Genomic DNA, 13,726 nt, shown 5'->3' with positions numbered 1-13,726 from the left:
GAATTCCTTGACGAATCTCTTAACGAATCTCTCGATCTAGTTGTGAATATTGCTGATAATTATCTCGAAATTCATTTTGCAGTAAAACCACTTCAAGAAAAAATAGAGACTTTTTGCGGGACTTATATAGCTGCATCATCATTCAGATATCATAATCATCTTTCAATAAATAAGGTGAATCGCTAAACTTTGTTGGATTTGGCATATAAATTTTAATTTCATTAAAACTTTGATTGATACCTAAACGAGAACATACTCTTTCCATAAATCTTTCGTAATTGATTCTTCTATTGGCCGAAAATAATTTCTAAAATCCACCGATATATTTGAGGTTATTACCCTCTTCAATGTGCCATTCTCCACCGAATCCAAGCATAAACATCATTCCTACCATTCTTTCTGATATATGGATTCAAGAACAAAAAGATGAGATTGGAGTTATAACGCAGATTTGGACTATTAAAAATAAGTGAAGAAAGAAAGATATCTTTGTGAAATAACAATAAAGATTTCTTTTTGGAGGAAGTAAATAATCATAGTTTTATTAATATTGCAGTAAATATTTTCATCTGTTGTAAATCTACCCTAACTAAATATTAATGAAGAATTGAATTCTCTTCTTATTAAAAATTAATCATTAAATTCTTTTAAATTTTCTTAATAAAGGGTTTTCATTAAAGATGATAAGTTGTGCATGCATGCACACGTCCACACATTAGGGTTTTCACGTACCTATTAGATTATAATGCAATGCACCCATCCACGCACCGCCACACCCGTTGTTGCACCCTTTTAGCAATTCTCCCACCCTTTTGGCACTTGCCGCACCCTTTTGACAATTGCCGCACCCTTTCGGCACCTCCCGCGCCCTTTCAATAATTGTTGCACCCTTTCAAAAACTATTGCACCCTTTCAGAAATTTCTACACCCTTTCAACAATTCCCATACCCTTTCGGCACTTACTACACCCTTTCGGCAATTGCCGCACCCTTTTAGAAACTGTCGCACCTGCAATGCTTGTCACACCCTTTTAGAAATTCCTGCACCCCTTTCCAGATTCCTACATGCACACCCCTTTCCAAGGTTTCCGCACCCCTTTCCAAATTATCGACCATTTTCACACCCTTTCTCAAATTTTCGCACCTCTTAAAGCACCCGTTCCCTTCCTGCACCCCTTTCCAAATTCCTGAATCTCTTCACTGCAACCTATTTGAAAAGAAAATGCACCGTTTCAAGAAAAACGTATCGTTTTCAATACATCCATTATTTTCGATATATAAAAATCAATTATTTTATAAAAACTTAATTTGTTTTTTAATTTATAAATTTTATTCATTACAGATAATTTAAAGAAAAACGTATTATTTTTTATATATCCATTATTTTCGATATATAAGAATTTCAATTTATAAATTTTATTCATTACATGTATTTTAATCTTAATGCTTTTCGTGAAAGGTAATCAATTAGTCGGCGAAAGGCAAGCGTTGTGTTTGAGAAATTAAACGAGAGGTATTTTTGGAATGAAAAAAACAGTTTACTTAAAAAAGTAAAATGTAAAAATTGTTACCGAAAAAAGTTTAGGCGGAAATGCTACTGCCTATTTTAATTAATATCCCGTTGTTAATTAATGCGATGGTTGAGCATGAGCGAGGTTTAAATTTAATCAGATGGCGGTTGGACTTGTAAGATTCTATTTTTCTTCGTTAAAGGCCCCTGCTCCAATTTAATATTCCAATTTTGGGCATTTAATTTTATATATAAATTATATATTATTATATAATTAAATATTATTTAATCACTAATTTAAAATTATTAATTTATATGATAATATATTATCTAAATATTTAATTAATTACTCAAAATTATATGTATATAATTTTATTATACTTTTTAACATGCTTTAAGGTTAACTACGAAAAATACAATCTTGCCTTTTGAATTTAACATGCTTTAAAGTTAAGGCCACGATGTATGGGCGAGCAGGCAAGCAAATGTGCTTTGACCCAAACAAGCAAGACTAGGGTATTGTGTTCTGATTTGTGGACGATCTAGGGGGCCCAAGCAAGCCCTTCCAAGCCCAAAATAGGCTCCCAGGACATGATGAAAACCCAAAATGTGGGAGAAATGAAGTGGGGCACAAAGATGACCCATAAAGCCAAAACTCTAACACAAGCATGAGTGGTAGATAGGAAAAACGTAGCTGATTGGACTTAAAGGAACAAATGACAGTTTTCCATGAAGACACCTAAACCATAATCTAGTAGTGCTATCAGATGATGTCTAAAAGTGGAGGATGTCCATTACTTATATTTTCCTATAAATAGAAATTGTGAAAGACAAGAAAGTACTGAAAAATTAAGTGTAAACACTTCCTTGCAACAAGTTTTGCATTCTTTTTTGTGAGTTAATAAAAATGTTAGAAATTTTCTCATATATTGAGTTTTTTTTTCTACATTTTTTATTATGGATGTGTGCATTATAGGTGCACTGTCTAAGTGGACAACTTAGTGTCATTATAAAGCTAAATAGCTCATGTCAACTCTATGCCTTGTGAAACTTAAGGGTGAATTTAAGAATATTTTTAAAGAGTAAGAGTCATTTGCTCCTTTGTCCGTAATGTATTATATTATTATTCGCAGTGACAGGCTGTTTGCCACCTGCAACTAAATCACAAGCACCAATTCAAGAAACAAACACAAATGGGACAGCGGGGGAGTATTGAAGCATCAGGACCGCCAGACGCAGATCCACTTGATGATTCCCAGATTGAAGCTCAGCCTCCCTCTAGTGAGTCTGAGGCGGAAGCTGCAGCTGTACCACCCCGTAAGCAAGAATTACTGACTGCATGCCCAGAAATAATTTTCATTTTAATCTCATATTTATTTTATCAATAAAATTAAATATATAAATTTTTTAATATACAAATAAATACATAGATTATATGTTATTATATGATTGAGTATTATTAAATTAAAAATAAAATAACATTTAATTATATGTCATGCATTGTTTGTGTAACTATTTTGTGTATTTAAAGTGTATACATATAACATTACTCTAATTTTATATGCTTTTAAGATAAGAGCAATGGCTAGATTCCGAGTTGCTTAAATTCGAATTTAAGTCGGGTTAAACTAGTCAAGTTTAAGTCAAAGATTAAACTCATTTTAATAAACAAATTGATTCAAATATTAAGATTTGAGTTTATTCGAATTAAATTCAAAATTAAATATTTTTTTTAATCAAATTCAAATCTCAATTTATCAATCTCAAATAAACTCTTTTAAATTTGAATTACTCTTAAACTAGAATCCAACTTTAGAAATGAGGTCAAGTTTATGTAAATTAATTATTGGATTTTAAATTTAAAGAATAAGAAAAACTAGAAAAATAAAAAAAAATTACAAAATGGATTGATTGAGTCACACTGGGCCGATTACTTGCATTGCAATTAATTAAAGTCAACTAATTTCATATTTCAACTTTAAGGATGGAAAATAGTCATGCTCTCAATATTTAAACACTCTATTTTTGAAAATTATATAATCTATGTTACCAACAAATAAAAAGGAGTAATCTAAAAGCTACTAATATTACATATTCCATGTAATACAATTTTTCTGTTTGGAGAAACATTGAATTGGACAGTATTTCTTTTTTTTTTTTTTTAAATTTCGGTGTTTTGAATTTGGGTAGTTAATTCGATTGTTACTTAATATTACATATTGCAACAGAGAATACAACGGTACTGTGTTCCTACCGACGTTTGTACGATGCTGCGAAAAATGGTGACTGGAAAACTGCTGAAAGTTTTGTTAGGGACAACAGTAATTTTGCTGAAGGTTTTGTTGGAGACAACGGAAGTTTATGGCTTGCAAGGCTCACTCCCGTCACCGCAGACACTGTAATGATGGTTGCCGCAAGATCATTTTAATGGGAATTTGTGGAGAAGCTGGTGGAACTTTTAAATCCGGAAGAGCTTGCAATGCAAAATTCAGTTGGTTACACGGTTCTCCATTTTGTTGCCTATTCTGAAAGAGTAAAAACTGCCGAAATTCTGGTAAGAAAATGCAGTACGTTAACACAAATTGTCGCCACGGATGAGCAACTCCACTACTGCTGTCTGTCAGACAGTCTCTCTATAAGGACATGATTTGGTACCTTGCTTTGGTAACAAGACTTGAACTTGATAACTACGCCTGTCCCTTCACGGGGATGCTATCCAACTAGCTCTTTCGTAATCTCACCTTTTCAGGTTTTCATGGTAAGAACTAAAGACAATTTCATTGTATTCTTTAAAATATAAATGTTGCTGATTGATTGCTCCTTCCAATCAGCAGATATAACCATATATCTACTTAGGCGGTATCATGAGCACGTGAAATTTCCTTTAGAGCCGACTAGGCATTAGCTGTTTTACTTGTCGGGAGTGCCTTCGAACGTCCATATTAACAAAAACAGCCTCACTTTTATTGAAAGATGGTTATATAAATGTTAGTATTTCTCTTCTTGGACAAACTTTTAGGATCGATAATTTCCTGACTTTAAATGATAAAATTAATTATGATAATTTCCTTCTGCTTTTAAGTTATTCATGTGGAAATCGGAGTACCACCCCATTCACTTAGAAAAAGGGAAGGCGTGCCAGCATCGGCCTTCCCGGTACCATCAAGGAGCTTCTTATCTCAAGGTTTGAATATTATTAAATGTTTATCGTAACACATGTTTATATTGGAAGGGCTATAGCAAAACCTTTTCTATTAAGGAGAATATTGAGGATTATGGCTTGATTTCTTTTTTGGTTTCATTATGAAATTAGAGTTTGTATTTCTTGAGGAAAATTTGTTGTAATAGAAACTCATTCAAACACGAAATAGCGATTCTACAAAAATGTTAGGAATGTATCTCCTTGTATGAATTGTATTTCTCAATTAGCCTATAAATATAAGATAATGAGAATCAAGTAATTTATAAGACAGAAATATGTAAGATTACCACAAAGTTTGTCAATTTGGAATATCATATAATATGTTGTACTCAGACATCTTTGTGATAGTAATATAATCTCCTATCATACATGAAAATAGATAGGTTATACTGAACCACTTTAAATAATGTGTTTTTTCTGTGATTGATGATTTATTTATTATTATTTTGCTTATGTTTCAGAGCTTCATTGTTTGAAGATGTTACTTTGGAAATCTTCTGAAAAACTGGGTAAGCAAGCGTACAATGAATTTTAAAGTTAAAAAAAATAATCAATCGCATTATTTAATCAAAAGAGATAACCTCAATGTTTGCCTACATTAAACATTCTTCCTTATATTCGGGCATCTTATTGGAATATTTAATTAGCATGATGTGAAAGATGTAATTTATTTAGAATTTATATAAATGTTGTGGTGTGCATTAAGAAATGGTTGTGTTCCGTACTAAAGGTAGTCTTAATTATTATGTTGAGAATAAAGTTTCTTCCATTGAAAAAGTATGCATTTTGGAGTAGGCTGCAGTTCATAGATGGGATTGGAGTAGTCTTATTCATACAAATTAACGTAATAACATATAATTAAATAATTTTAAAATAAAAAAGAATAAACAATCGCATTATTTAATCAAATGTTACTAGATTAATTTATATAAATAAATTAATAAAAATTATTTACATATATAATTGCACTCTTATGCTATAATTATGAATGTAGCTTTAAGTTTGATGAGGTGATTTTATGCTATCTACAGGAAAATTTTCTAAACCCCTTTTGGTATACATTAATTTTAAAATTTACTTGTATAGTTACAATTACATTTAACTTGCTTAGAGAAAATTTGGTGGGAAAGGGAAAATTATGGATTCTATATTAATAGCAAGAGATAGAGGGTATGTAAATAATTTTATTCTAAAATTTTTTAATAATGAAAAAAAATACACATAGTGATAGATTGTACCATATATCTAAATAATTTTAAATTAAAAATAAAAATAAAAATAAGAGTTAACAATAAGCTAAACCTTCTGTAGATGGAGTTGTTGAAAAGCTGATTTCAATCCAAACCTTATCTCAATATAATTTTGTTTAAAATTTCTAAATAAGAAATCGTCTTTAAATTGAATGAGTATTAACCCAACTTTTTGTATCTTCATTCGGTGATATTCAAATAAGTTGAGTTTTAAATAATTATTCGGTGATATTTTTGAATAATTATTTTTAAATATTTTAAAATTATTTATCATATTAATTAAAAATAAATTTATTTTTTTCAAAAAATTAATAAATAATAATATAATTATATTAAAAATCAATATTACTTTGATAATTTTTTAATAATTAAGGTGAAAATGATAATCAAATTATCATCTATATTACTAACAAATCAAACAAGATAATATTACCAAAGTAATTTTTAAATCTCTATAACCAAATGCCCCTTCAAGTAATCATTCTGAATTTGAATTAAGCTTAGAGTTGACACTTATTCAAGTTTAATTTCAATCTACTCCTACTTGTAGCCATAGTCCATGGATCTCTGCTTACCCGAAAAACACAAAATTCACGTAAACGAAAATAAAAAGAAAAAACAAGAGCAACGTCGAAATGGAGGGAGGAGGAGGTGCTGCGGTCCAGCAGGCAGACACGGAGATGACAGAGGCGCCATCGGACCCTCAGCAGCCACCGACGGCTGCTCAGGCGGCGGGGATCGAGAACATTCCGGCTACGTTGAGCCATGGGGGATGATTTATTCAGTACAACATACTTGGGAACATATTTGAAGTGACGGCGAAGTATAAGCCACCTATTCTGCCCATCGGGAAGGGCCCATACGGCATCGTTTGGTACTCTCTCACTGAGTCACTTGTCACAGTCAGTCTCAGTGTTGTTAAAGAGTCTTTTTTTAGCACCTGGTTTTTTTTGTTCCGATGTGTTTTGATTTATGAATGTGAGTTTTATGTGGATTCGGATGGTGTGTGAAGGTTGTGTTGTGGGGTTTTTACTACGTAGTGAAATTTTATATTTTTATGTTGGTGGGTGTAGATTTTTTATTAAGGTATTTGGAGCTGTTACATGTTGAAGATACGTTAAATGTGTGGCTATTTTCTTCAATATAGGCTAAGAAGAAGAAAGAGATCATTTTAAAAGGTAAAAAATTATCAAAACTTATTTTTTTGTGTATTAGCTTTTAGAAACAAGTAGTTCGATGGAAGTTACACTTCTGTTTATAGGAATTTGTAGCCATTTCTGTGAAGAGAAATGAGCAATATGAAGATTGAATTTGTAGAGTGGTTAAGGCAGTGCTGCTAGTTGGAATTGCAAATCTTTCGGTGAAGGTCAGGCTGTTTTAAGCCAGTGAGTGTGCATGTAGTTCTGTTTGTGGATGGCATGTTTCTGGTTCTTTATGGATTTGAGTTTTCTATGTAATGAGGTTGTTTGGAGTGTTTCCTTTACTTTTTTCTTTTCGTTGGGAAATGTATTGAGTAATTTCTATTGGCTGTTTATTTTGTTTCAACGTTACAATATTGTAAAGCTTGTGTAGTTGAGTTTGTTAGCTGTTTCGTAGGTCGCATGGACATGTGCTTATATTTTTATTTGCCCAAGATGTGAAATTGATAATATTTGTGATTAATTTTTTTTTTATAAAAAATGAAACGATAGTATTTGCATGATCATATGTACATATAGCTAATTGTATAGGAATTTGGTGAACTTTTGTAAGCCATCAATTTGAGAAAAGTATTTAACTGGTTAAATTCTGTTGATACGTGGTTATGGAGATTTGTTCTTGAGAGAGAGCATTTTTAGGAACTATGTGTTTAAAAATATAGTGTAGGCAGAAGAGATTGGACTTACAGTTTTGTTCGAAGCACTCAAGGGTTAGTTTATAGAGTGGAATTACTGGTGGGTAGGAGGCTTTTGTAGATGAGAAATCTTTTATTATGAAACATGGGAGAAGGTTGATTTGCCATGGTATCTTTTGAGAAGAGAAGTCTTTGACTTCTAATTTTGCATATTTGTGCACATTATTGATGGTCGTTCAAGCTTCTTAGTTGTTTATATTTATATTTTGTTTAAATATTGAAAATTAAAACAAAAGTTAGGTCTACTGCCTTTATTTTAAAAAACACCTCAAAGTTATAATTTTTTTAAACCCCACCTTGTTTCACTCCTCACATACTTGACCTCTGTCTCTAGCAGTTGGAGGCTGCACTGTAGTTGATAGGTTGTGTTATCAATTCAGAGTTCAAACCCCAACTACAGTTAAAAAAATCATCATAAACAGAAGAAAAAAATAGAAATTTCAAAGACACTCAAAACATTTTCGTTTTCTGAAATGAAAATGATTGCAAAGAGCTCTTTTCAATCTCCTGACATGCCCCTCTTAAAGAGCCTCGATGGGCCTCGCCACCTTGCAGAAACGCGCCATTTCAAGGTAAACCCAGTTTGCCAATTCAATTTCTTGGGGAAATTTTTATATTTTTTCCTTCCAAACAAATGGCTGTTATAGTTTATGCAAATTTTTTCTTAATTTTTTGTGTGAAATATTTGATAAAGTGGTCGCTTAAACCTTTACAATGATAATTTTTGAGACGTTTCTGATAAAAATTAAGAAGCAAGCTTTGGTTTTTAACTGAAGAATGTAGTTAGTATTAAGCCAAATTTCAGAGGCTGTTGGATGCAATTTTTGAAAAGGTTGTTATGTTCCATATTTGATGTAAATATCATTGTTTTTCATTGGTGTGTATGTACTTGTGTTGTTTGTTTGTGCAGGCGTGGTTCATGGATCCATTTGGGGTCCTTCATGATGGAAAACAACCTTATCCTGGTGCAATTTCTACATGTATGTATTCATATGTGAGTTTTAGCATTTTAGTGTTCCTGTTTTAGGCTGTTATTGATATTTTAATGATTAACGCTATTACATATATAAATAGATGTGATGATCATGCAGTATTGGCATGTTAAAGTGTATTAACTTCATTGTTATGCTTCATCCAATCGCATCACATCACGTCACATTAGTTTATATAAATTACTTTGAACATGTTTTGTGTATTTTTTGGCACTCTGGATGGTGAACAGTAATGCCATGTATAGACTTTTTGTACAAACATGTTCGTTCATGCAGTAGTGACTTATCGAATTGTTTTAGCTTTATTGTTTAGTCGAAACATATTATTTCACAGCAATTTGTAGGAGAGTTTGTGTATATAGTTATATTTTGTATGGACACTGATAATAGTTTGACAACTTGAATCTTTGGGTTGTGTTTATTAGGTGGTGATAGTAATAAAGCTTGACTATTTGTGGTTGTATGTTTGGTAATAAGCTTTGGATGTGTACGTGATGGGGAATGTCAACTTATTTTGTATATTAGTCCTCGTAATGTTTAGCTTTAGATTTTTGGGTTAGATAGCTTGACTGTATAAATCATATGAGAGTGTATTGTTTATGAATTTCTCTTTTTGGGTGACAAAAAAAAAGCTAATAACCACTAATGCAAAAATGGTGATCATGAATAACTCTTCATGGCGTGTTTCAACTACAATGGAAAAGAGCTATCACTAGTGGAGAATTAACACATCAGTACTTACAAAGGTTGGTTATTGCATCTTATAAGATTAAAGATTAAGAAATCATTTATTATTAATATGAATTAATATTTTGTATTGTTTAACTCTTCTGCTGAGTTTTAATGTTTGCTTTTGGTTTATAAAAGCATGTATTTTGTTTTGTGTCAACTTTTAATTCATCATATTCATTTCTTTTTTGTTATCTTGTACTTTAAATCAACCCTCCTGGTGGTTCAATTGATGGTGTTATTTTTTATTGGTGGAACTATATTCAGTGATCCATCTATTCTATGGTTGGTGCTTGTTAAAAGATCTTCTTTCTTTGCTCAAATTTTCACATAGATTCTACTCTCTCAACCTATAATCCTTGTGTGTTTTTTATTATTATATTTTTCATTTCTAACTAAAATGTTATTTTAGTGTAGTGTTTTTCAGTCATATTTCATCCTCCAAATGACATGTGTCTTGTTTGTTTTTTATGCATTGTTTAGAGTTGTAGAGTACATCTCACTTTTGTTTTCATGGATTATACTATAAATTGGAAAGATGATGCTTGGTTTTTAACACTTGGAATGTCTTGTGTTCACATGACTTGGAGTGATTGGGATACTATATCCCTTGAGGTATGATAAGTAATAAAGTTTAATAGTTGTTTGTTACTTCTAATTTTCTTGGCGCTTCAATTGAATCCAATAACATGTAACTACCTAGGATTCTCTCTTTCATTCTTTGATCGATGTAAGGTGCAAAAAAATAAAGAAATTGAGGAGAATAAATCCTTTTTTAAAGAATGAACCATTTTCAACTTGTTTAAATTGGCAATTATCAAAGGCTTGAAACTCTCACCCTCGAGTGCAAAATAAAAACATTTCCTTTTAGGAAATAAGTAAAAATTTGTACTTTTCGCATATTCTAGACTTTAAAAGAGAGACTTAATTGAGTGTTTAGGATTTTACCATTTCGATAGTTGATATTCAAAAGTGTTATTAATCTTTTGCATTTTCCTTGTAATTAAACTTCAAAGTATTCTTGATTTTCCTTAGGTTCACACATAAATTCTTTGTGTTGTTTTTTTTTAACATTATTTATGGTTTATTTACTTTCATTATGAATTCCCTAGGTTTCTGCATAACATAAACATCACAATGTAATCTACTTGACATGATTAGAGAGCTAAAAACATTAAACCAATTATACTTACATAATTGGTTGAAAGAATTAAAATTAGGATGTCCAAACTTCTTCATGCGGCTTCCCATGAAAGGATCACAAGGCAAGTAAAGATTTTTCATAACATCAGTATTTGAACTTGGCTTTGCTTTCAAAGACATAATCAAACCCCGTCTTCACCACCATTCCAAATGAGTCAACTTGAAAATTAAGTCAATATTGATAAGTAAAGGTTTGAATTTGATTTAAAATTAATCTAACTTTGGATGCTATTCGAGTCAATTTAAACTCGAATTGTTTATGAAAATGGGTTTAATCATTTTGCTTAAACCCAACTCATTTGAGTTGAGCTTAAATTTGAGTTCAAATTGCTCAAATCAAATCAAACCTTATCTAAAACCTCTTATACAATTATCGTAGATTCAATTGATTTAATAGTTTCATACTATTAAAATAACAATATTAATTTAGTTTGATTAAATTAAAGTGATATTAAGTGTGCATTTATAAGAAGTACTAATAATAATTTGTTATTATGTGATTTTGTGTTATTTAATTTTTAATTTAAAATCATTCAATCATATAATAATATATTATCATTTATATATAAATCAGTGATAAGTATACATAGTTTTTATTGTTTGAGCTAAAAAAATTGATTTTATAATTTAGATGAGTTAAATTAACTCTAATAACAAAAGCAAATGCGAGTAAATTATATGTTCAAGAGTTAACGTCATAATCCAGATAATATTACAACCTTCATATTTCAAGCGAATCGTGATTCGATAGATTATAAAAAATAATATAAACTCTCTTATAATTTTTTTATTACATATCTTAGTTTAGAATTATTTTTATCAAAATAATATTTATTGATATAAAACTTTTATTTTTCATGTATTTTTTAAGTGTATTTGGTTAATTCAATTTTTTCTTATTGAGAATGATGTTTTATTGGAATCAGATAAACTTTTTAACCGACTAAATGGTTTAAAAAATAAAACTTTCATCTTAAATATTTTTTTAATATAAAAAACAAAACAACAAATATTTTTTTTTGTTTTATTCTGAATGTATTTTGAAGAAATAAATTTTAGAAAAGAATATAATTTTAAGCCATGTTGTCGAAATATTATTAAAAATTAAAAATTAAATATTTTTAAATCATAATGATTAATTATAATTTTTTCAAAAATAATGAAATAATAAATTTTATTGACTGGTCAATTCAATAGTTAATATAAGAAATAGAACAAAAGAAATGAGGACTTGACAACATCACATGAGACGCATTTTCCATAACTTTGTTTAGAAAAAGTTAACCCTGTGACAATAAGTCCAATTAACCCGTGTTAGTACGAAGAAGGAGACAACAAGGGAAAATAGTAAATGATTTAATTATTAAAATAAAAAATATAAATATATTAATGGTTAAAGGTTGTGTTGAGGGAATAGGTTGGACAACCCAATACAAAAAATTTCCTAACAATTACATCAACACATAAAATAGTACAATAATTGATATAAAAATGCGTAATGGGGAGAAAAATAGACAAAATGCAAAAGTGAAGGACTTGAGTTTTGACTACATCACATGGGCGCATTTTCCGTAACATTTCTTGCATGTGGGAGCTAAGGAAATAACAATTTTGTATTCATTTTTCTTTTTGACTTTCCGGTCACTTCAATAATTAAATTTGCTAGACGCAGTAGAATAATGGACATGGGGGCCAGGTACCACTTCAGCGGGGCAGCATCATGACCTTCCTCCCAATGTTGTCATCGATGAAGTCACCATTAAAAATTGGGAAAAGGACTATTTCCCACCCATTTTTTAGCGCATTCTCAAAAGCATACTCATATCAGATAAAAAACCTAAACACTCACCCAAAGTTTAATCTGTTTGTTCCACCCACCTATTTTCTGTTAGATAAAGGGGTAATTTTGTCATTTTATCAATAATATTAAATAATTAAAATTTTATTTCATTTTACCCCATTAATTTAAAAAATTAATATTTGTCTCCTAAATTAAGTTTTAAAAAATTCACTTTTCCCCCCTGAAATGCAGCCAATTTTTCCGGCAACGGCGGAGAAGTTTCGTCCAGAGGTCGACCACCTCTAGAAGACGATCGTCGTCCAGAACTGGACGACGCTTCGTCCAGATCTGGACGACGAAGCGTCATCCAGTCTGGACGACGAGCGTCATCCAGAGAATGGACGAGCGTCGTCCAGAGAATGGACGATCGTCGTCCATTCCAGGGACAACCGTCGTCTGGACGAGCCTTCGTCACTCTCCCTCCAGCCACGTCGTCGCCGGTGGTCGGAGGGAAAATGAAAAAAAATTAGGGATTTGAGGGGGGTGAAAGTCACTTTTTAAAGTTTAGGGATGGGGTAAGGATAACTTTTAAAATCGGAGGGGAAAATGCGATAGAATAAAATCAGGGGAATGTAAACAGTAAAATTACGGTTTTACCCCTCTATTTAACGGAAAATTTAACAGCAGTTGTGGGTGGATGCAAACAGATTAAACTTTGGGTGGATTTTTAGGTTTTTCATCTGGTGTGGGTATGCTTTTGAGATTAGACTAAACAATGGGTGGGAAACAGTCCTTTCCCCTTAAAAATTACCCCAAGTTGTTTTATTTTGAAACAAAACTTTAGAAGAAGGTTTCAACTGTGATGTGCTATTTGATATAATTTTAACTTCTTATGGGATACAAATAACTATATAAACACATAAAGAGTATAATTTCAAGACACATTGTGAAAATATTATTAAAATTTAAAAAATTATAAATAAAATATTTTCAATTCATAGTGAAAACAAACGCTTAATTATAATTTTTTTGAAAATAATAGACTAATAAATTGTACTAACCAGTCACTTTAATAATTGATATAAAAAATGAGAAAATACAAAAGTGGGGGGTTTGACTACATTAGGGCACGTTTTTCATAACTTTGCTTAGAAAAAGATAATCTTG

Source organism: Mangifera indica, unplaced genomic scaffold (assembly GCF_011075055.1).
Source record: "Mangifera indica cultivar Alphonso unplaced genomic scaffold, CATAS_Mindica_2.1 Un_0013, whole genome shotgun sequence".
Lineage (NCBI taxonomy): Eukaryota > Viridiplantae > Streptophyta > Magnoliopsida > Sapindales > Anacardiaceae > Mangifera > Mangifera indica.
Note: the sequence above shows the minus strand (reverse complement) of the source record.